Raw genomic sequence first — 26,596 nt, 5'->3', positions numbered from 1 at the left:
AAGAGGATTTCTTTCATTTTTGCGCCGGCGATCTGACGAAAGGGGAGAGAGAGCCCTCGGTGGGGCATTGTTTGCGCGTAGGAACGTTCTCCCCGGCGAAGTGGGAGAAGGAAGGGGATGGATGATGGCGGAAATAGCGAACGGAAGCATACAGTGATGGAACGCCACCGTCAACATCGGAATACACTTTCAGTCGGGCCTTTGACGCCGCTCCATCCCCGACTACCCCCCGATCAGCGGCCGGGATACGATGGAGGGGAGGGTGGACGCTTTGTTGCTGTTAGAAACGGATGATCTAAGAAACGATATCGGAGAGGGGGGGATCTTTGTTCGAGCTGAACTCGCTTTCAGTTTTTCTTTCCGGGGATTAATGCATCGGTCTATCGTGGGATGGGAAGTTTGGAATTGGTGTGGAATTGTTGTCGGAGGAGGGGGTGGAAACGCGGATAAAGGGGATCGTTTTTGTAAGTTACAATAAGTTAGGGGGAAGGGATCGTATTGTGAGCAATGATAACAAGAGATAAATAAAATAAAGAAGGACGAAGAATTTTTAGAATCTTTTCCGACGCACAAATGCAAGTCACGTGTAAAATTCACGCTTCGATTGAAATCGATTGTATTTTCCAGATTTATAATCACTGGTTTAAGATTGATCGATATGGTTACGCGCGATCATAATTCTTGGTGAAGGAATGTTACACTTTACGATACGAATTCTCATTAATGCATCCATTTAAAGAGAAATAGGAAACTAACTTGCTCGCCTAAACTATGTCGCAACATTTGCCTCCGCGTTAAACGCTCGAAGTGGCATTCGGGATCCTTCTTCTTATCTTTGCCTTAGAGATCTCGTAAACTAAGAACATCTTCATCGTGGCAATAAAGCGGAAGTAGCGGTATAGTAACTCACGAGACGAGTATTGAAGTTCGTGTAGCAGGTGTTGCGTTACAGGTTCGAAGTGATCGTGCAGTGGAAGTTTGTCTTGCGATCGTTAATGCAAAACACATCCAACCCTCCCCCACCCCCTCTTCTCCCCTTGGTTCCCGAGTAAAAAAAAACCTGATCCAAGATATCCAACGCGCATCCCATATACGAATAAAAAAACGGATAAAATGGTAATTCTTTCATCTATAGAGAAAGTCGATCGATAGAAGCAATTAGTTCGAAGGGTATTTGGAAAATCTCGATACAATGGATTAAGAACGATCAAAAATACTAATTTTTAATACAAAGATCTGTCTTTCATCAAAAAAGTCAAGATTGAAAATTTGTTGAATATGCATGTCTTGTATAACTGTTATTAATAATTCAAATAGGTGACGTATTTGTGAATCTCTGGTATATAAATTATCATTGTCACTTTAAAACTCTTTGAAAAAAATATTCGATTATTGACTCAACTTGGAAGATATTATAATTCGAACGAAAAAGCGAAGAAAGAAAACGTTTGAAATTAATAATTGATACGCATCAGAAGGTGAGATGAGGATCGCGTGATAACGTTCATTACTATTCATTATTAGAGCTAGGTCGAAACCCGATTAAATCGAATACGGGACACAATTCTAGAATCCTACGAATTACGCAGTAGTTTTTAATCTTTCTCTATTTTTAATTTCTAATTTCTATTTTGTAAATCTAATTTGTAAGAATTGCAATATCTTCGTGCAATTATAATTGTAGATGATAAAATCGTTATCAGAATTAGAAAAACGATAAAAATTGAACAACGAACGTCGCAATGTATTTCTTTTTTTTTTTTTTTGGAGATTTCTCTTTTCTTTTCGCGATCAGAAATTGGATAGAAACGAACTGGATCACAACTCGTTTACGAAAGTACATCGAATACGTTTTCCTGGGAACGAATGTTCGTAACGTGATTGCTTTTAATTATATCACGAGCGAGGATTTGAGAGTTTGTCCACGGAATTCGTGTGTGTATTCCAAGCAACTATGATCGTGGGACAAAACAAATTATGTCGTGTTTGCAAACAAGTTGTACAGTTGCTCGTAATTTTCGCTCTTATGCGTATATTTATTAATATTTTCGTCGATAAAACGAGAAATTCGAAAATCGAAGCTATGAAATATCCCACTAATTTGCTTATCTTTGAACATACCGACAATAAAATTAGACAAAATGTTGGAAATATTGTAAGAAAGTAAAATAATAAGAGAGATTTTAGAATTTTACAATTCAATTTTTCATTCTGAATTAATTTCTAATTTGTGACAAAAATTAAAAAAAAATGGAAAGAATCGAACGTCTGAAATTTTAAATAAACTCGAGGCGTCAAAGACAATAAAAAAAACCGAAATGTTGCACTTGAAAACGTCAAAGAATTGGCTAAATTAAAATTAAATTACAAAGATTGTCATTTATCGCAGATTCATTTATCTCTCATTGAATTCATCCATCAATCTTCTAAATTTTGTACGAGCAATAAAGGAATATAACGAGACGACTTTAAAAAGGCGTTAAAAGTTCATAAATTACGCAAATATCCATTGTAGTAGCCAACATCTTACGTTATTGTTTTGTCGTTCGAATACTCTAGAATTTCCCTAGAAGTGGTATAATAATTAATCACAAAATACTGTCTAAAATATTTTCAACAAATGAAAAGGAACGTACGTGATGCCAGTGGCAGGTAGAATTGAATCAAGTGAACGCGGTTCCTTTTCGATTTATCATAATTTATCTTAGTTTTATATACGAATTCTTCAAACTGTCCCAATACCGTTGCAGAGAAACTCGTTACAAGAGTAAGAGTGCTCGATGCTAGAAGAACGTTGGAGAACATTGATTTTTAGCCTCAGATTTCATCTTAAGGACGTCTCAAGTTTGGGACAAGAAAACCCAAGATTGCTCATTTTTGTAGCTCGAAGACCGACCAAGTCCTTGGATCGGTTTTTTCGAGTCAATGAGCGAGCCATTAAAGGTAGATAACGCTTTTGTAGAAACTTTCAAATAGAGAGATTTCGAATAGAAAGAAATCAAATTTTCGATAAAATAATTTTTAATTAATATTATTTGTTACATACTGACTCATATTACTTAACTTTATAAATATAAGAGAACGATCTAATTACACTTTAAATTCCAAGTTTATTTATAATTCAAAGACGTTATTTTTACCCAAGGTTTTCAATATGACGTCGTATCATTGTTGCGTTCTTATTTCTCGAGAAGAAATCATTTTACGAGAAACAATATTCATATCATTAATTTTCACAATCATCATTAACAAAAGTCAAAGTGAAAGACGTTTAATTATTTCGAGGAAAGATAGAAGATCCTTTTGCGAGAAGAAAGCCTTTTCAGTTTTTGTACATAACAAATACTTAAGCCGAGTAATTATAAGCATTGTTGTAATAATAAAGAAATGAAAAATCCGTGACAAAGGAAAATGAATATGATAATATGAACGTTGAATTAAATAATTGGATGTTTATTTAAACATGATCGCATTTCTTAAACATATTTATACACAAAAGAATTTAATCATTTTTAAACTCATTCGAGAACGAGTGAAATTTCTCGACTCGAATAATATTATTTTTTGAATTCAAAACTTTTTTTTTTTACAACTTCTCCACAACTAAATTCTACAATAAAGCATTCTTTATCGATAAAAGGAAAAGATAAAAGGCAGAAAATAGGAAAACCGAAAGTGGGTCAGTAGTTTAATCCGCAATAATTAAACAACTCGACGATAACGTAACGTTCATCGGTCGGAAAAGAGAGAGAGAAAAAAAAAAAGAATGAAAGAAGGAAAGAATGAAAGTCGGTCAGCTAGACACTAGTTTAATTCTTAATAATTAAATAACTTGATAATAATGCAACGTTTATCGATGAAAAAAAGAGAGAAGAAGAAAGAAAGAAGGAAAGAAAATCGGTCACGAGTTGGACGATAATTTAGGGGATGAAGAGAAGAACCCGTGCGAAGTGTCAGAAAGAGAGAGAGAGAGATGAGAAGGGGAGAATAGGTCGACGTATGTAGATCGATTGTAGGAGAAAAGGTGCCTGCGGTTATTTAAAGCGATATCATGTGTTGCAAAGGGAAGAGAATTTACGTAGAAACAATATTGTCCTCGTGTAATTAAATGCAACTTCGCTTAGAATAGGATAGTGGGATGCAAGGGTGTTGGAAATATGGATGGTACACGTAAGGGAATGACTCGCAGCTTCTGCAATTCGTTCTGTATTGAAATATAATTGGTTCGCCCACGGCGTTAACCTTTATTGATTCACACCGGTTAGTTGAGCCAAGCCGGATGTACAGATAATGACCGAAGGAATAAATAGTCGAGTCTCGATGGAAAAACGGGAAATATTAGATCGTTTTGCTTCCTTTCAAGATCGGTTTAATATGCTTCGATATAAACTAATCGTTTGCTAATTTACTTGTATTTCTTATCTCTCATTATCTCCTATTTTGGGGTACGAATATGTTGGAAGTAAAAAGTAACAGACAATGTTCGTACATAAATAAACAATGAATTTTACAATATGTTTGCATAAGAACCAAACAAAGATAAAGATAAAAAATATAGTAACGATCAATTCGTTTGTTAACTTTTATAAATTTCTATTTCAATATGCATATCTCGAAAGCGAATTTTCCATTTTCATCTAATTCTTTCACGAAACGAAATCGCGTTTGTGACATAAATCGACAGGTTAAACGGGATTTGTTACAACACGAGCGACGAAACCGAAACTGTATTTTCGTACAAGAATCGTAGGGCGATGATTGACGCTTTTAGAAAAGATTTCAGAGAGGCCGACTGACAGACAGACGGAAGAAATTCGGCCGGAATCGATCCGGCTCTGAAACGCTTCCTTTTTTTTGAAAGCACTCGAAGCGGGGCGAACTCGAGGCGAAGAAGTAATAAAGAACCTGTCGAGAATTTGGCGGCCATTCTTCTTCATTGGCGTACTCCATTTCCCGCGGTGCGCCACTATCTTCCACGGTGATACCGGTTCCCAACCTCCTCTTTTCCCACCGATATTTCCTCCCTCGTTTTCTCTATCCCTCGCCTATCTCTTCCCTTTTATCTGTCCGTGCATCTTTCTCCGTTCGTCTCTCAGTCGAAACTCGGATCAGGCCTCTTTGAATTTCCCGAGACGTCCCTCATATCTGTTTCCTCCTCGCTTTTTTCCCTTTCACGAAAAAACACGAGGCGTGTGTCGCGTAGATCAGAAGAGAGATCGAGGACGTTGACAATAATGGAGAAATTGATCGAGAGCTATCTTATTATCCTATTATCACGGAAACGGATCTTTTCGGATCTCGATGATGACGTGACCAACCCCCCTACGTATTATTTCGCAGATATTTAGAGATATTGGATTATAAGCTGCTCGACGTAATTGTATTAATTCAATATAACGAAAGATTAGCACAATATAAAATAATACATAATAGAAAAGCAATTTTATTTAATCGAGAAAGAAAGTATATAAAAGCGAATAATTGAATTATTCGTCGATTAAAGATCCGATCAATTCAAAGCCAAAATTCAAACTGAACGTGACGATTGACGATTGACGTGACGTGTTCATCATCTATCTTCTATTAAGTTCATTTTCTTCGCTCGGATCGATTGCGCTGGAAATGTCAAACGAATCTCACGACTTATCTCCGAGACGGCATCCAACAATCTTTCTAACAGATATCCTCGGTCTGGATAAACGAGACGTCACTTTCTTAGGGACTGGAACACCTAGGAAATTAGGTGGAGCGGGTGGAAAATATTGATCCTCCGCGAGAAAGAAGAAATCTCGAGAAGAGGGGAAATAAGTCGGAACGAGATTTTTCGATTCTCACAAGATATCGTGTTCGACGTTTCGAAAAGATATGAGAACGAACTGACTTCTAAAATCAACTCATCCATTGAACTAATTGATCTACCAACATCCGTTTGAATCTATAATAACTCTATCCTTCATCGCGTATTTATTTATCGTGAGATTTCTCTATAATTTTATTCTATAATTTCGTATCATATAGATATAGAACGAAAAAATGTAGACTTCTGTTTACAAAATTTTTAATTGTTCTCCTTCGCGACAAAATATTAATGTAAACAGAATTTACGGTCAAGTTGCAAACAGTTCAATCGTTGAATTTGCATGCACCGTTAACTAAAATTCAACTATCCCTTGGTGATTTCTCGATATTCGTAGAGTTTGTACACACATCTACGAAATCACCGATATCCGATAAAGTTGCTTGGCACGAACAGTTCTATCGTGTATCGATAATTCTCTGGTAACAAAGCTGTGTGCAGTTTGTTGACCAATATCTCGACTCTAAACTCGATACGTTTTCATTAATTAATCATCAGCGTTAATCTGTATTTCAAATGTTAATAACACTTTGCAATCGGGAATCGCAACACAAGTGACGACGTGTAAAATTTATCTTCGAAATCGTCGAGTCAGAAAAAGATTTTGCTCTTGATAAATTCGAATACGATATGAAAATACGAACAAAATACATAATTATTCAACAAGAAATAAGTTCCTTTGGATTTATTATATCGAGGATCCTCTATCGTTTCGTTCGATCTTTCTTAATACACAAGATAGAATACACAAGATTCTTTGTTTATTCTCTGTGAATGTAATCCTGAACAATGTAGCTCGGTGACCTGCTTTTGAACTCTGGCTGAAAATTTTACAGCTTACAATGTGAGCTACATCACACAATATTGAATAACCTAAAAGTTCAGCTTAATGCGTTATGGAATATTACAAGACTTAGTTTCCAAATAAATTTACTTAGCAATTTATCACAAATGTATCCTTTCTTGTCGTGTATGACTAAAAATAGATCGTATCAAATTGCACGTAACAAATAATTTTACCAAACTTATCTTTCGTATTAAATATATAGATCGTTCTAACTTGGAAAGAACTTTTTATTACATTCAGCAAAAACTGGAAAAATTTATTAATTTAATTACACGATTAATTGGGTACACGTCAGGGAAACGAACGAACGAGTTACAGTCGCATCGACATTCTCCTAACTAGAAAAACAGATTAAGCAAATTTTTTTTCCGGGATCATCCGTTCGATTATCCACGACGTAGCAGTGTATAACATTGCAATAACAGCGACTGAGTGACGATTTAATGAGTTACGTGTATATTAACGGGAGCGTTCAGTTTCGATGATGAATTAATCCGGCCATAACTGGTTAACTGGACGAAATAATATCTCGTCTCTATCGTTCGACAGAGGCAAGCATGAAATGAAATCGTAATCGTGACGTGGGCGATGATTTTCTTGATCGTCGAGCAATGAATGTTAATCACAATCGAGGATGAATACCAAATTATGAATGCTAATTGTGAATAGCGACGAAACGAGGAGGTGGCGAGGAGGCAAAAGGAGGCGCAATTTAGTCACGAAGTTACGTTTCTGAAGAATAAGATTGGATTATCGATTCGATGAGGGATAATATCGGGAAATGAGAAGAGTCTCTGCTTGTTTGCGTTCTCCCGCTTGTTTGCTGGCAGCAAGTTTGAGGTATCCGGAATTGAGGTATGGTGGTAAACTTGATACGAACCGTTGAGTGTGGATCGAGGAACGTTGTTCGATGAGGAATTTAATGAGGATCGATTGAAGTTGTAACGATGAAGAACGTTCCATTAGGAATTGACGTGTTTATTGATAACGCGGTGTTTTTTCTTCTTGTTATTAAGTCGTAAAGTTGTTTTCCACAAAGTTTTTATTTACCTTTAAGCGCGAATACGATGCATTCAGAATTGACACATCGGTTCATTCCTCGATGAAAAGCGGATTGATTCGAGGAAATAGAAGATTAAGCGGCGAGAAAGATAAATAAGCAGAGCCGTGTATTTTTTAAGGGAGAAAACACGGTAATGAAATTTCTTTGCACAATCTATTAAACTCGGCAACAAGAAGGGGATCGAATTTTAAAGAGGAGGAGAGGCGCGAACATTGTAATCCATAGCATTTATTAATAATTCAACAAGAATCCTTTAAATACATTTGCATTCTTCGCCTCCCTCATTTCTCATTTCCATTCTCCCAACCTTTATTTACACAGGCGCAAGCTTCCAATACCAGGCAACCACCAACTTCATAGAAGTGATAAACATCGAAAACTCGACCGAGTTACATCGACTGCATTACTACACATTCTACGCAGTACAAGTTTACACACAAGATCAAAGTCAAGCATTTTGCCTTCCGCAAATTACCTCCAGAATCACCCACGAAATACCGCCATACGATACGCTACCAATTCGAAACAACCGATCAAAGAGCACTACCGCGAAATCCCAGCTGACAAATCTACCATGAAAATCGATCGTAAAATGGGAACACCGGTTACGCTACACCGACTATCTTTCCAAAAACGATCGCCATAGAGGCTAACCATTGGATCGCTTTTAATACTCGGCAGAGCGAAGGTTAACGCGGTCTTTTGTGCGTTAATCAAATCCACCGGCGCTTCGAGCAAATATTCAATTTCGCTGGAGGCCGCGCATAAAAGTTTCGGTGAGCGCGTATACACTATGAGACGATCATTGGCACGATTCGAGTTCAGACCCTTTCGATTCCAGACACGCCGCGATTAAATTCATTTTGAGCATATATAAAGCTCTCTCAGAAGTTTGGCGGAGTTTTAAGGAGTGATTCTTTGTGCAAAATTCAGAAGAGAACAATGTTTTTCCGTTTAACGTAATCGTTTCCGAATATCGAGTTTGAAAAATTGTGAATCGAACGTTAACCTAATATATGGAAAATTATTTCGTACGTCCAAATTTTTTGAAAACTCGATATATTTTGGATAGATTTAAAAATTCAGACACGTGTTCTTTATATCAAGCGAATCTAACTTCTTAAACTTCTTTAAATCGAAAAACGTTACATCTTTGCCTCATCTTATCGCAATTGAAACCATCCCTTATAAAAATACCCTTACTTGCGCTAAACGACGATGTATCTCATCGTCGAAACGTGATAAGTGAACGCGCATGCGCGTGCTCACGTGACCACACGAGCATTTCGTTTGATCCAGGGGTGGGGGGATAACGAATCCGTTTCCGGATTCTCTTTAACACGCATTCGATTCCGCGGAAGCGTGAAAGGGGCCGGACACGGAGCGAAAAACTTATCGTGCACGTTTTCTCCGTGATCTTTTCCGTTCCACGGTCGCTTCCGTTGTTCCGACACGAAGAGGGAAGAAGGTTCTCCTTTCACATAAACGGGCTTTATGCAGTTTATCTGCGTCGTATTCGTATACACTATATAACTCTCGGCCAACGATGGGGATGCAGGGAAGAGGAAAGACAATCGAATGTCGTTCCAACAGTGGCTTTATCCCGATATCGGGCCGATTCTTGAACTGAAATGTGAGAGGGAACGAGGGAGACGGAGGGGGAGAGCTGCCTTTATCGACGATTAAGGGATCTTTTAAGCGGAGATCACACACGGGAGTTGTAAAGAGTCGCGTTCCAAGCCTCGATGGCTACACCTGTTGATGCCAAGGTATATACGATGCTGGAGGCTTCGAGGGTTTTTTTTACCCCTCGAAGGGGTAGAGACGAGGTTTTTTGCGTCCACTATGAGAGACAGATTGCTGCGACTCTTTGTTGGGCAAGATTGAAGTAGGGAGGTCGGATTGAAAGAAGTAATTGGGGTGTTGGGAAGTTCTCTATCGCTGGTGCGGTTTTGGTATAAGTGAGGTTTACCGGGGATAGAAGTAGGGACTAGAAGTCTTTGCTTAAATGCACACCTGCGCGCTTGTTTGAATGCATCTGAATTAGAGATCTCGTGCATTTATTGTCGGACTATAAATCTTGATCGCAGTGCTGAGGTTTTGCCGTTTATTACAACACGATGGAAATATGTATTATGTATTATAAAAAAAAAAAAAAAAAAAATAGATTGATTTCATAATTTCTTTCTGTCCATTTTTAGCATTAATACAAACAAATTTTTCTCGATGCAGATATTAATACGACCAAACTATAAAATTTCTTAATAGAAATTTAAATATTTGTGACAGATAATTGACAGTAAAATTTAAGCCAATCTCAATTTAATTAATAAAGTAAATGAAAATTGAATGAATTATATTCATTTTCTCAATCGAAATATGGTTCATATCTTAAGATCAATAAATTAATCATATATCTAATGGTTCATTTATTATAGGATTATTTCCATTGGTAATTAAATTTAATTTGATCGAAATTGTCTTCTAAGATTATTATCAACATTAAACCTGTGTACGTTCCTTTGTTTCGCGGCTCTATTATTATCACATCGATATATTATAGGCTCATATTACAAACAACTATTGGAAATGCTTGGAATAGTATCTCTCAAGTTTCTATCGTGCTCATTAAAATGCAATTTAACGATATAATATAATAACTAAGATTCGATAAATTCATATCGTCATATCGGAATAGGAATTTCCTTAGCTAAGCAGAGTGCTTACTAAGCTCGTTTAAAAACCAAATTTAATGTTATTATCGTTTAATAAAAGTAAAAAAAAAGAGAGAGAGAGAGAGAAAGATTGATAATAATTACAACGAACGGCTTGATTCTCTTTGGATCTTGTTCTCTTGATCTGCAATTTTTCAATGTTCAGGATAAAAATAAAATAAGGGGATTAAGATATTTTTTTCGAATGTTTTTCGTATTTTTACGAATTGGTCAAATTAAAGTTTCATACTATATCGAAAAGTCAAAAATTTGCAAATTTTCGCCAGGCTGTTCATTTTTCGATATTACCAAAGTTGGACGAGCGTGGAAAATGTTTGGAAAATATGATGCAATTTTCACGATAGGTAGTTTGGCGTGTAAGTTTTATCGATATCAATCCCTAAAATTAGGTTTTTTTTATATTTATATTACATATATTTTATCTATGCTGAAAAGTTTTACACTTTATTTCCATTTATTTACTTTTTACAAGCGCGATATATAAACAGAAATAAAAAAAAATTTATGCCGATAGAATTTTATAAAATATTTTATCTTTGAAATTAATATGAATCAAAAAGATATTAAAAAAACATGAAACGATGAATGTTTGTATCAAAGTTAAAATTAATTAAGTCTCTTTCTTATATTCCTCTTGGTATAATATTTAAAACCCATAGTTTATTCAACAATATTAGAAATAATATGCATACAACGATTAAGTAGAATAGAACTATCAGACTTTTTCTTAAATTAATTAAAAGGCTAATTAGTTTCTCGCCATTATGGAAATTTTTACTTATTTTACGTTGTTATATTTTACAAGATTATCTGTAGATAATAAGAAGTTAAAATATAAAGTTGGCAAACTTTTTCTTTTCCTTATTAAAAGCTAATTAACACAGTTTATTATAAGCAAATATTTTATAACATGTTTCAATATTTTTAGTGCAATCAAAAGTATTCGTTTTATTATTAAAACTTATTAAAATACGCTCCATAAATACCAAGTATTTCAACATTTATCCAATGTGATTCCAATGTTTGTTAAATATTATAAAGCACAAAAAAGTACAAGTTTTTACAAGATGAATTATAAAAAGTGAATGAAATTCTTTCACGAAAGAAAGTATATCGAGTTATGCGCATAAATCCATTGAAGACCATTTCAAATTTCCTCATATGACAAATTATATACTGATATTGTAAATAACATCCGTGTCTTGCATAAATTCTCACGGGCAGAAAATAAAGCTGTCTTGTTACGTTAAGAAATTTAAAAATACAATATACCGGACAATCGTACGTATAATCGTTTATACTCGTTTAAAAATAATCTATCATCTGTCATGAAAATAGAAAGCAGCACGCCGTTAGAACAATTTCAACCAAACTTTTCGATTATTAAAAAAAGCTCGATAAAAAATTACTTCTACAATAATTCAAACGAAATTAAAACGAAAAGAAAAACATCCAAAAATACAAGTAGCTCCACTATAAAAACAATTCAAGGATTGCAAACCATCGAATTTCTACAATAAATTTAATTCCTCAATTAAAACTCTTCGATCGGCCGACTTCGTGAATTCTTTCAATAATCAACCCTCCGTTAAATCACGAATGGTTGTAATAACTCCTCAGACAGAGGTGACGGACGGAGGATGCGGATCATCGCGACAATACGCTCCTCTCCCGCCCCTCCTCGTTCGGCCGCGTTTCCTGCAGCATCCGCCCGCCTATGACTGAATGGAAAGGGTGAAACTTAACGCCTGCTCGCGCACGCTGCCTAATGGATTCACGTGAAATTATCTTCGCGGAATACTAAATGAGCGGTAAGGACTGTCGTATAATTCAGCCCGGTTGCTGGATATTAGGTGTACCCATTTAACGTCACGTCCCTTCCGTCTAAACGTCGCATCGTAGCATCCGGCCCCTTGAGAAACGACGAGGCTCAGCCTGTGGATAACGGGGAGGGATGGAAGGGGGCTAAAGACACGGGCAATCGGCCAAAGCTGGGCCACGGTCTCTCGAGCGTGCTGCTCCCTCGACTGCGGCTTTTGTCGACCCGCTTGACTCTTACTTCCTAAATTAACGTGTAACGCGGCCCTCGAACGATCTCCGTTCCTCGAGGCGATCCTTTTTTAATTGCCGACTCATCTCGTTATCGTAGGGCGACGAATTTGATTTCAGAATATCGACTCGACGATTCTAGGTGATTGGAAATTAAGATCGATTTGAGAAGTAAACTCGTGATCGTGGTCGATGATCGATGTGTTGAAAAATTGGGGAAAGGGAGGAAGAGAGAAAGGAACTCGCTATGTTCTTTCTCTTGACGGGAATCTATTCGTTCATTCGTCGTGTCTTGCTACTTCTTTCTTGCCCCCTGTTCAACGCGATCCCTTTTCGGCTAATCGTTTCCACAACTCTCTGAAAAGGAACGAACACTCTTTTGTTCTTTTCGCAATGAATAATTAGATTGTCGAAAGTTTGTGATCGAAATTCGTAGCGGGAATCGCGGCACGTTCCAAGGGAAAGAAGCACCGGTGGATGACTGGTGGATGGGGAACAAAGGGTTGCCAGACGCGGAAGAAAAGTGATAGACGACGCGAAACGTCGTTGGATGGGAGGGAGAGAAGGGGGTGAGAAGGAACGCGGCGGGCGGAAAGGGAATTGCCTCGGGAGGCGGAGGTTGAAATAACTGAGGAAACATAACGGAGAGAGAGAGAGGGAGAGGAAGCTGGTGGAGGGGGTGGGCGGTGAACGACAAGCGGAGATAAGGGAAAGAGAAAGAGGAGCGAGAGTGGGGGTTGAAAGAAACGCGGACAAAGAGAAGAAGCGGAAAAGAGAAAGGGACCTTAGGAGTCCGGCAGATAAGACGTCTAAGGAAGCGGAGAAGAGAGAAGTTCAGTGGCGACAAACGGGTCCCGGAAAAACATTGAATCGCACAAAAGCTGATGATCTTCGACGAGAAGAGCCCTCGTGAAGAAGGACTCTTGTTGAAAAGAGCGAAACCGATTATTATATCCCTCCCCTCTCTGTGCATCCTCTCTCTCTTTCCAATACGTGTTTAATTATAACTTCCCTTTAATTCCACTTCCCCCTCCGACGAAGATTACTTTGTCGCGCTAGGAAATGAGAGTTGGTTGGCCAGGGGATCACCAGTGTCCCGGAAACTTGGTCGTTTAGTTTCGAACTGGTCGGTAGTTATCCAGCTTTCAAGAAGGCCAACCACAGCCAGATAACCGCACGGACAGAGCTGTGAACGCGAGTAGTAGAATGTGCCGATGTAAATATCTTATTCGCCCTCTCACGAGTGTTCGTACGGGGGAAGCTTCAGCAACTGTGCGGGGGTGGTGGGTCTGGCTCGTTCACCCATCTATCGAATTTGAGAGAGAGAAAGACTCTCGCGAGTCGGTGCGAATGTGTGAAGCAATTAGATGGAACAAAAGAGATCCGCTTGGAGGAGCTCGATTTATGGAGGGGTTTAATCTGAAGAATTTATGGTTCTCGCTAATGGAATACGCGTAATTGTCGGTCCCGGTGATATTTATTAGAACGGGCGCGGTAAATACTCTTCAAATGGATCATGGGAAATTGATTCGGTTTAAAGTGCCACCGTTTAATGCAGCCACGTATCGACTTTGATATATTATAGGTTGGATAAAATTATTAGCGAATCGGGAAGTCAACACGCAAATATAGGAAGTGAGAAAATTATGGGTGGGGAAATTTGGCGGTCAATTTGTCGCGTGGTATCGATATTAATGATACGCAAAATTTGATATTGTTGTTAATTGAGCAAACATTTATTTCGGTTTGCAATAACTCGATTACAAGGATATAATTATAGGATAGAATAAAGTTATTGAGCGATACGAAAATAAATAAATCTTAGAGGGAAATTTTCCCTTTCAGATCTAGAAACTCGATCGATTTGTACGTTCAACGATCATCGTAATCAAAGATACGAAATCAGAGATTTCAGAGAATATCGCGCAAACGATTGGGTCGATTAGTTAATTCACGTTCCGTCAGGAAGTTACGTTTGCCGGATACCGATGTTAAATTAACGACTGGGATCGGTAAACGCGAGCGATCCTTAGATGATCTCGAACACGGCTTCCGCTCGAGTCAGGAGATGCACGTAGATACAACACGTTTATCGCTCTGATAGAACAGAATAATTTCGTCTAAAAGTAATTCGAAATTGTCATCACGAAATCGTAATAAAATAAAAAGAAATTTCAGGGTTACTTTTTTCTTCTTCCTTTTTCCTTTTGCATCGAATATAAAAATTTAATCGACCTCAAACAGAGACGATTTTTTTTAACCATCGTGAATATTATATCCACTCAACTTTGCCCCCTGTTAATTAACTGTGAGCGTGAACGCAATTGGGTTTAGAGATTTCGAGTTTCTCTGTTTATCCTTGATTTTGTCGGGTTCGCGACGCTTTCACGGTTGATGGATCGCCGTTTTTTTTTTTTTTCTTTTTTTGAGAAACCGGAGCAAACGGTTTGGTGTTACGCGAATCGCGAAGGATCTCGTCCGTACAGATAACAAATGCGATGCGACTTCCGAGCGTACCGTTACACCTCGCCGCAATATAAACCGGCGAGAAACGTACTTCGTGCCATGATATTTTAGCGGATGGATAACCAGTGTGCATAGGAAAAAAAAAAAAAGAAGAAAACGAAGGAAAAAAAAATCGAAAACCGACCGTTTTGACGGATAACCCGGTGATTTTTTTCCTCGGGCGTGAAATTGCAAAATCATGAAATCGAGTGAAATATGTGCGTTTGCTTTTCGAGCATATGTATTTATTATGGACTCTAACTCACCTATTTGGACCGATATACAGGGTGTCTCGAAACGATTTTGTAAATGAATCGAAATAGAAAGAGTAAGAGGCTCTAAAAATTTATACTTTTATATGTGACTTGTCGAGTTTAAGTGAAATTTATTAATTGATCAGCAATTATATTACAAGATTTTTGAAATTTTGGATTAATTTTTCATTAAAGTCCAAAAGATTCTAGAGAATTCGCATTATCCACGAAGAAAATTTAAACGTTCAATAACGAATTAAACGTTATAACCGAAATAAATATTTTACTGATTCAAATTAATCATTAAAAATGTTCGAGATAGAAGAAGCTTCTATACGATACGAGATTAATTTCTAAATTTAATTCAATAATAATTCATAATCCATATTTGATATCCAGAGTTAATTGTACGCGATAATTAACAATCGAGATAATTAAAAAACCAACAGCAATTTAAATAATTTACAATTTACCAGAGAGATAGAAGGAAAAATCAACGATATCCCGAAACCATATGCTTCCGAACACAATAGTATCACGTGCCATTATACTTTTCGGAAATAAACACGATTCGTGAAAAGAAATCGCTACCAGTTTTGATTAATTTTATATATATAGAAACGTCAGCTTTCGTTATGGCGCATCGTTGGAGCAAAGTATAATTGAAATAATATTCGTGTGTAGTGGTGAAACGCCGAAATACCACAGGGTATCACACTGTAATATATCAACGCGATATTGTGCCAAAGCGTTTGTTCCGTCTGTCGTTGGGATAAACAAATAAATCAAAGCTCGATTCCGGTCTGCAGAAAGTCCGCCGGCTGTCAAATCGTCGTTTATTGATTTTATTGCGCAATGCTGCGACAACACGGTTGCGGTTCCATCGAAAAACTCGAACAACCGGCCATCAGGCGTTGGTATCCGTTGTTTCAAGAACGTACACGCGTGTTATCATGCGTCTAGTTTTGCACCTGCGGTTTCGATCGATTCTAGATTTCCTGTTTGCCCTCGCGGCAAACGTAACATTCATCTAAAAACAATTTCCTCGGTTGTTATGATAATTCGATCACTTTCTGATATGGCCGATTCTTCGATATTTTTCAATATTTACAAAATTGCACGTCAAGCCACACGTGTATGCGTAATTTCTTAAATTCCCTTATATAGCCTCTTCACCTATAAAACCTAGAAATCTCGTTGACTAAACTTTCGACATCTTTGGAGCGCTAATCGATATAGAATGATTTTGTTCAATGTTATTTCCATTTCTTATATCGAAAATGATGTTTTATTTTTTTATTTGGAACTTTTGCACAAGGATTTCTTTAAATTCGATCCTCGTGCAAAGAAAAATAAAATAAAAAAAAAAAGATCTACTCGAAGAAAGAAGGAGTTTGACTCAGCGCTCGACTCCGCATTCGCAGAGATCAATGCTTGGAAGTAGTTGATCCTCCCCACTTTCCCCGGAACATTAGACTCTCTTTGAAGAAAGTTTACGTTCCCATAGTTTCTTTTCCGAGGAAACAAACAACGGGAACTCGTTCGAAAGACATTGACGACGCTATCCCCTCGCCTCGCCAACCTCGCATGGTTATTTATGATATCCTGATCACCACTGCAATTCAAAGGACTAACTTTTCGCGGATACTTTTCTGCGTGACGTATACCTTTTCTCTAACTCCCAATTTCGCTTCACAAGCATCATAAATATGGATAAAGGTTCGTCTTCTTATCTCTATTTGTCTCATTTGTTTGCTCTTCTAAGTTCGTATTAGTTGGAAATGTTTGTAGAGCCTCGAACGTGTGTAATATTGTCGTAAGAACTTAGCACAGGTCGCTCCTTTTTCTCTGATTTATGATTTCGAAGTATATGTAATGTAGATAATTTGGATAAATCGAAAGACAGTATTTTTAAACGTAAAAATCATTGAAATAGATTTACAATAAAATCTTATTATTCAAAATAATAACCCAAAAATAACGGAGAAATCGGATAGCTGAAGAGATACCTTTCGAAAAGCCTAACATCTCCTCGAAAACAGCCAAAGCTTTTAGTCTGATTACAACGAATATATCCGTTTTCCATAGGAGTAGACATAAAAGTGTCCAGAAACAACATCTTAAAAAAGACAAACCATCTATCGAAACCACGTTTTCTTTTTATCCACAAAATCGACTCGATACATTTGCAAAGATACTTTCTAAACCGCATCATTCTTTAAGATCTCGAATCCCTTCTTTCCCACGAGCATTAAATCACGGCCATCGACCGAAAATATCCTCCCCCATCCAAGATATCATTCCACCGAAAAAACCCAAATCTATCCTCAAATCACCCTTCAAGATCAACGATCTACCATTTTCGAAGGCAAGCGTAACATGTCGCGCAATATCATGAACCGGTTACAAATGTAACATCGTCTCCATATTGATCAGAGGTCCTTCCCCCCCTTCCTCTGCCTCAATATATTCCCCTACACTGAACGGCTTTCCGATAGGCCGATGTACACCGATTTGTTAACCCTACTACTCGTGCTCGTCCCCCGTCTTTTCGCCTTAAGCGCGTTTATCTCCGCCACGCCATCTGGATCTAGTATTCCACACCGATCTCTCCCAACGAATCCCTTCCGATCGATAATTTTAACGAGTGGAGATTAAAGTTTGGTCCTCGCCTCGTTGAGATATTGCCGATATCGAACGATTATAGACGATATACCGAGAAAAGAGACAAAGAATTATCAAGATCCGGAAGCTCGGTCACGCTGACAACGGTGCAATTTAATCAACGGTTTGAGGGATCGATCGATTCGGTTTACGGGACACGATTAAGCTATGCCGCGTTTCTCTTAAACGTCTAATTTCTTAACTAAGTTCTCTCCACGATGTTGGATAATTAAAGCGACATGTCACGCGATTGACGCTGCACCGGTGAAACGTTGCGCGCGCCTCTTAAACCCGATTTCCGACGTCCAATTTCGTGGGATGGAAGGGAAAAGAAAGGAGTACTCCGAGGCTCGATCCGGATCGAGCCATTAACCTTATTACGCGATCGACTCGATTTTCGACGACTGGGAAACGGTGGTTTTGGAGTTGAAGAACCCGGAACACGGTGAATTGCACGAAAGAGTGGATTTAACGAACGGGGATTATATTTATTGCGTTTGCAGATTCGGGAATATTTCTTCGCTTTTGTTATGCGATGGAATTTGATTTGAATGCATTGGTTCACTGTTCGTTCTTCTTTTAAATTTTTACTGTAATTTGCAATTATTATCGAAACTTTTAATTTGGAATTTTGTTTCTTTAATATTGCCACGTCTTTGATATTTTCTCATTAATCTTGTTACTTAATATTATCTTCGTTTAATTTTTATATTAGGGTTTTGAGGAAAAGTAGATTACACCGTGATAAGATACTTTGGAGTTTTGCAGTTAGTTAAAAACTGTTTACCATAGTTTGTTCCGTGGAGCAAGACGATTACTTAAAAAAAATTATTATATTTGTCTTGGTTTTACGATTTTACATTAGTGAAATAATTTCCTTTTCGAGATGTTTTAACGTTTTCACCATTTAAATGAATATAATGTTATTAATTAAATGTTACATAATCCTTATAATATATATAATACTATTATAAAAATAATAATTCAATACTGCATTAGTTATTATTTCGACGAATTATTACTCTGTACAAATAATTAATCTCTTAACGATAACGTATTTCACACGGGCCGCAATGCATTTATATTCAATAATATTAACTGCTTATTTAATTCATTTGATAAATCGTAGTTAAACTGGGGATATTCATAAATATTTATGCGAAACTTAAATGTGCAAACAAAAATATTCAAAATACGTGGAAAAGTACTACAAGTATTTACCGATTACATAACATTTAGGGAGAGGTAGAGGGGGAAGATAAATAAGTTTTTATTCAAAAGTTTTATCATCTTTGTGTAATACGCAAAAATTTTAATTTTCATTTCATATTCTTTTTTATGAGACGTCGTTAAAGAATCAAGATAAGATCTAACAAAACGAGATAAATTCCATTTACGGCCGTTTACGTAGAATAATTTCTTTCTATTAATACGACAAAAGTTTTAAATATATGCGCGAATTGCCTCAAAATATTCTCGTTTCGCATACCTTCGTAAAATTTTTCTCGTTAGTTTCGCGTGGATTTCTGAAAGAAACGAAAAAAGAGGAAAAAAATTGGTTCCATGAAAAAGCATGCAATTTTTTTAAAAGACAATCGATACGATTCGAGAAGTGTTCGAGAAACTTGGCAATCGTTTGAGAATCGTCCCAGAAGGAATCGAATCGTTTAATTAGCAGTTTTCCTTCTCGATAAATCACTCAAGATGTTGAAAGAGTTGGGTGAAATCCAAGATAAAATGGTTCTTGATTCACGTATATAAACTTTAAGTACAGTTTCTGGAAATTTACTAATCCCGAATAATAAGAATCAAGGAAAAATTTTATTTCCGAAAATTATCAATTCTCTTCCCTTATCAAAAATTCTCTTGTTAGAATTAAATTTAATTATTTTATTTAAACGACAGGCTCTAGAATTCTCTAATTGTGAATGATGCAGAGAAAATTTTATTTCTGGAGATTGGAAATTCCCCAATTCTTCAACCCTTATCAAAAATTTCATTCCACTAAATTATTCAAATTAATTTTAAAACTACTTAATCGTGAATGAAGTGAAGAGAAACGAATTAATGAATTAAAAATGAATTTTTCTATTCATGGAAATTAAAATGTTTCCCGCATCAAAATATTTCATTAACTCAAGTATCAAATTACAAAATCTAAAAAGAAAAAAAGAAGATCCATATCCTAAAAAGAATTTAAAAAAAATAACTCACAAAATACAGATATAATAATCTCTTGTTACGCGAACAACAGTTTGTGAAATCCAATTAAAATTTAAGGAGACGAAATGATCTTGACTTTCATTCAAAAAAAAAAAAAATCTATCTTTTTACAACAGAACACCAACAAATTCTTATTCCCGAGTTTAATGTAATAAAAAGTCTCTACATCTCCATCATCTGGCCACTGGATCATTCCCATCCAATGGATGGAGCTCCTAGACCAAAAGTAACGCGAAAGCCCCTGTAGTATCCAACTATACGAGTAAATCCTACTTCCGAAAACTTCACACAAGAAAATCCCACTTGCGAAAGCTAGGAAACCAGAATCTTCCACCTGGTACGCAGCGTGCCTCGTTCGCTTAAAGGATTTTCCCGAACTTATCAACGAAACTTCGAAGCACGGGTTTCTGTTCGAAAATTTTTGGCCCCCAATTAGCCAATTTCCTCCCCGTGTCCATGTGTGCCACCCTCATTGTTTCACGTCGGGATTAATACGATTTTTAAGCAGGAACGAGGCGATTCTTCTGGAAAGACGAGCGGCAATGGCCACTCATCAAGAGAGCAACAATCCTCTCCTCGGTTATTACCACGGAGTCCGTCGTTCCCATTAATTCTGCCCATTCAACGTCGCATTCCTCGGCGCGTATATGAGGTCGCGCGTCATCCGACGTAAACCTCTGGACTGGCGTCCAGGACTAGCGGATATCCATCCTCGAAAGACGACAAAAGCCTGTCAGGAATAATCGTTCGAGTCGGAGCCGAGTTCATAATCGAGGCGATCCGATCGATCCTCCTTGGATTTGGCCAAATCGTGTTTCAGAGTTTGCTTGTTCGAGACGCGTTTAATGCTCGAATCCTTTTATTGTATTTTCGTGCGAAATTTGAAGAAGTCTGAACACTATTATCTTTATTTTAATAGTTAAAATTTTTTTGGATTTAGATCATAATAGAAACTTAACCGAAGCGTTTATTTCTATCGTTTACGTAATCGATTTATACTGTTCTCGTAATTGTAATTGCGTTCGATTGATCGACGATCCTACGATTCCGATTAGTCATCAATTATTATTCATTGTGAACTTTCTAATCCTAAACTCCTAAGTTCCTTTCGACGCACGGCCTCTTGTTTGACTCCAAGCTCTTAATCCCTCGACGCATAAGCTAAGCACCGGAACTTGTAAAGCTTCCTCCGCTATCTTATTTCGTTGTCGTATAAGATAAAATTGCCTAACAGTGCGATGGAATTTTAACGGGATACGACGGGATTTGATTAAACTTGGCAAGAAGGAACGATCATCCAACGATCATCGCTCGAAAAAAAAATATTCTACTAATTGCACGTTAAGTCTAATTGTTATACCACGTAACAAACACGTAAAAACAAGACATGTAATAATTCTTATATCCTTCATCGAATATTCAGAACAACAGAATAAGCGAAATGTAAAAATCTTGGTACAGAAATCTCGCATAAAGAGATCGCAAGAGGATTCAGAAATTTCGATGAGCGCAAAAGTTTTTATTCTCTTCAACCGCCAGTTTTTTAAGGGAGCAGATTTATTCCAGTGAATGAGCAATCCAAGTCCCGTGGCATTAATATTAATGTACTTACACACGAGTAGGGAGCATCGAATGGGCGAAAAGGAAACCGTTCGAAAACGGGGAAGCGTTAAAAGTTTCCTAAAGCCTTTCACGCGTGATTACACGGGGAGAGGAGAAGTGGGCAAACATGGTGAAATATTTTGACGATGGAGCACACGGAAATCGGATATATTATTCAGCAGAGGGTTACTTTAAACCTTGCCCCTTCCTACTCGATAACCACGTTACGCGAACTCGTCAAAGCTATCGTTTATATATCCTCTGCCCTTTGAAGAAATGGAATCGTCATCTCACAAGTTGAGTGAAACGTCAAAGAAGGTTATTGATCATCTCTTATCAACATATGAAAGAGCTCGCGGAGTCGTGTGTCTAAAAGTTTTTTCCGAATTTTTCATTCTGCCAATCGTGTCTACGTTTTATTGACAGCAACGAAGAATTGGATAGAATATGATACGGCTCGAAAGGGATTACAAAAGGGGAGATATGATTTATTAATGCTCGTGTAACGTGTATAACCGCGTATATGTTTGCGATCATTCTTTTGTTACGATATACGAAACACAAAAATAGAAGAGAAGAAAGGATGATTTGGAAGAATCTTTGATTTTTAACAACATTTAAATTTCGTGCAAAAGATCGTCGTTTCTTTAAAATGCTCGAAAATTCATATCGACTTATTAATAAACGATTACCGTCTACGTTCTACGATCAAAAGTTTTAACTACTATTCGACATTTTAGCTGGAACAAAGGACGAAAAATAACGTGGAGCGAATAACTACGATTACGCGAATTGGAACGAATTTACCAGCTTTCCAACTTCGATATCGTACAAACCGTAATAGCAAAATATGTATATTTCCGATCTGAAATCAAAAATCTTCCTCGCGGGAAGATTATACGCGCATAGAATTATTATCCAGACGAAATTGTAGTCGGTTAAAATGGAAATCATGTTCGATATGGAACGGCATCCCTGATGTTTTACGTCGCGCTATTTCCGTCGATCCTTTTTCCAAACAATTCGAAATTGTGTTCCGCGCGCGAGATGCGTTTACCGTTTGTGTACCTTTATGCATCTGCCTTCGTCCTATTTGTTACCGGCGTCGCTATGGAACACTTTTCGACACACCGATTTATACGAAAACAAAGGAAAACGTTGGGGCGAGCCTTTGGAGAGCGAAAACTGAATTTCGCTCTGCAGTTGAACGATTCCAAGAAGAGGAATACTTCTTGCCCCTTCCTTCGTGCTGGTGACCTTCTGTAACTACCTATCACAAAGGCAATCGAACGTGTTCGATAATAAATTCAACGATAGTATTTTCGTGTTCACTTTGAAAACTGCTTGGAACAATCTATTTCTGAATCTAATCCAAAGGCAAACCCTTTGTAATAAAACGTTTTGCAGACGAAAAATTGTTACTTTATTTCTTTATTGGAATTTGGACTTTGGGATTTTATCAATTGTAAGAGGAAATGGTCTGGGAAGATTAATTTTCGCTCTTGTTTGCAATGTGTTTCGTCAAGTTTAAAACTTTTGTTGTACTCGAGAATTTACATAGAAACTGTGAACTAAGCGTCTCAGAGGTTTAAATTTACCGATATGTTGCGAGATAACAGATGTATGTATTGTTAATCTTTTGGAATCTTGATTAAGATTCTGTTGGAATGTAATTTTAAAGATTCATGAATAATAACTTATATTTTGTATGTTAATTTTTATTCTTTCTTTTTCTTCTTTTTCATCTTGAGAAGTTGCGACCGTGATGGTACACGAAGCGTTTCGTGATATCGCACATTTGGTATAAATCTTAAAAGATTTGCTTTTTGAATTTCATAGTTCACCGGTATTTTGTTGGTCTACCATTGAAAAGATGAATGAAACAAATTGGAAGGAAAAGGTTTGGTTCAAAGTCAAAGCAACATTGCATTGTAGCGAAGCGTTCAGGTAAATAGGAGAGGATAAGAAAGATAGAAGAGGATTTCAACTGCATGACGAAGCGATGGAAATATAGACAGAAGATTGAATTTTATCGGAAAACTCGAGTGAAAAATATGAATAAATTGTGCGATTTTTATATTTGACATATTTTGGATATATTTTGGAAATTAAACAATTTCCTTAAGAAAATTCTATCAATGGATATTTTTACAGAATTATATCAAAATAATAAAACTTATTCTGCAAATAGAAAAATATAGACTAATTTCGATGTACCAAATAAATATTACTACGGATAATATAAATGCAAAAATGAAATTATAATATATCCAGTAATCTTTTAAAATAATTTTATTTGGAATGGAAATTTCGAACGAAAATAATTTTCTTCCGTAGTTTATTCTGTATACGGAGACACACTGATACCATCAAAATTTTATTCCACACGGACATTTATCAGAGAGAAATAATTATTAAAATAATTTTATTTCTATTTAAATTGAATACGTAATATAACAAAGTATGATAAATTCGATATTTTCTATTAGCCTTAAATGACCAAGAAAAATCATTGTTCACGTTCAATTTCTCAAATTAAAATTCCTAATTTCCAAGTTCGATAAAATCCATTCATCCTATTAACGTGGTTATGCGTAATTATGATAGACGGACACGCGATCCTGTTTTCTATCCGTGCAAATTGAGTGCTTTTAGTGGCTGGAATCAATTCATCGGCGCAGTTTCAATCGAAAGGCACGTGGTCTGATGGAAACGGACGGCCGTGTTTAGGCAATATCGGCCTCATCGCTCGATTGGAAAAGCGGTCCGCAAAACTGACGGACATACGCAACGAACGCACGATCAATCTTACTTTTAATTTAGCGTTTTCATCTTGGCTCGTGTGCATTCGCGAAACATTCAGAGAGAGAACCGATTCATGGATTCTGAATGCGTTTCGTTTATGAAACGTCTGGCTAAAAGCGAACACAATGAAAAACTAAAGGAAAAATAGAAATCAAATTTGTAAAGGCGTTGAATTTTACTTAATTTTAATAGATGAATATTAATTATACGTAGCTTTTATAAATAAATCTTCTTTAGATTTGTATTTCATTATAGAAATTATGGAAAAACGAAAGATAAAGTATGATTCACAAAAAATAAAGGAAATTTATTTCACTCGTAAGATAAAACTGGAAAATGTGTTCTTCAAAAAGATAATTCTTTCAGAATTAGAGAGGAAACTGTGTCGATTAATTATACGATATCGATTCGTACTAAAATAATCATCAGTTATATTCCAATAAGATATACGATTGAAATAAAAGAAATTTTTACTATGTAGAATATATAATTGAAAAATTATTCTCAATAATAACATACCGAATATCTACTCGATATTAGACATTAGATTTTTTTAAAATAATAATTTATCCATCGATAATTTAATCGAGAATAGTACTGAACACGTTCTATTTATCGGATATTATCGTGACGTTGACAATGTCGATTGCAGTACGACTGAATATCTGAAATAGCAGTGCGTCGATTCGCATCCGTCGCTCGTTAGCTTTGAATCGTGGAAAACAGAACGTCCATACGGACGAAATTGCTCGCTCCGTTTATTGTTTTATAACTGGTAACCAGCATCGGGATCCCTGAACTACGATTGTCGTCGATTTGCAAAATCTTTGCCTCATTCATCGGTCAATCGCGATCGATAGAGATTCGAATAAGCATAAATAATATACATATATAACGGGAGATTTATTTTTGGTTTAGTTCACATTACATTCTCTTTGATATATTTCAATTTTTTTTTTGAGATTACTTATTTTTCAAATAAAGATTTTATGTCATAAAAATATTATACTTTTATGATAATTGAAATAGAAAATGTAACAACTTGAAAATTAAAGAGATAAAAAGATCGAATACTATAAAATCATTGTTGAAGCTATATTTTCAAGAAAAAAGGTTATGATTCGTACTTTATATCATATCTATAAGATTCATTCAATTTTATAACATTAAATCGCCAAATCTTTGATAATACTGCTTATAAAATTGATGGAATTCTAGTGAATAATTTTATTAATTAATCGCTATCGTATGATCAATGAGGACTATGTCTCATTTCACGTCTTTCTTATTAAAAGTTCAATTTCCCGACATGGTATAGTTATTGAAAGACGTAAAAAGCGGCGAGACGTTTTTCACTTTAATATTGACAGCTATATTGTTGAATAAGATTCTTAAGATTTCTGTGATCTATATAAAATCTAATATCTTTTAAAATCGTGAAACGTATCTCTTTGATGAAAGAAATTATATATAGTTTAAATATCGCAATAAATTGATTCAAGACGATATAAGAATTAAATCATCTCATCAGAGAATATAAAGTAACAATAAGAAATATGAAATTATCAAAATATACAGTATCGAATATTGGATATTTTATATGAAATTCAATATTAAATTTCAAATACCTTGTATGCAATCTTCTAACATCTTGTATTATGTACTGCAACATGGAAAATTAATTTTCTATGATCCATATGTATCAATCAAGTATCCTGTAATATTTATATATTATTGTATATATGTAACATAACCTATATACGTACAATACAATTATTGAAGGAAAATTTATTACCAAAAATATGCCATTCATTTTCATATAATTATCCACTATAAATACACTTTTAGAATATCAAGAAAAGTTCATAATATACATTCATCAAAAATTTTTTTACATAATATTCATTGATTTTTCATCACAAAAGTTAAGATATGAAGTACCACTTATATATCGATATTATTATGTTTATTGATGATTCAGAACTCACTTTG

At 36.1% G+C, this 26,596-nt stretch overlaps 1 protein-coding gene across 7 annotated transcripts in view; it reads right to left on the bottom strand.

Moving 5' to 3' along the window:
• LOC107993834 (leucine-rich repeat-containing protein 24) overlaps positions 1 to 26,596 on the bottom strand; it is a 314,678-nt gene that overhangs the window by 84,329 nt on the left and 203,753 nt on the right. The window lies entirely within an intron of this gene.

This window comes from Apis cerana, linkage group LG6 (genome assembly GCF_029169275.1).
Source record: "Apis cerana isolate GH-2021 linkage group LG6, AcerK_1.0, whole genome shotgun sequence".
In the NCBI taxonomy this organism is placed as follows: domain Eukaryota; kingdom Metazoa; phylum Arthropoda; class Insecta; order Hymenoptera; family Apidae; genus Apis; species Apis cerana.
Note: the sequence above shows the minus strand (reverse complement) of the source record. Positions and strands in the feature narration are given on the sequence as shown.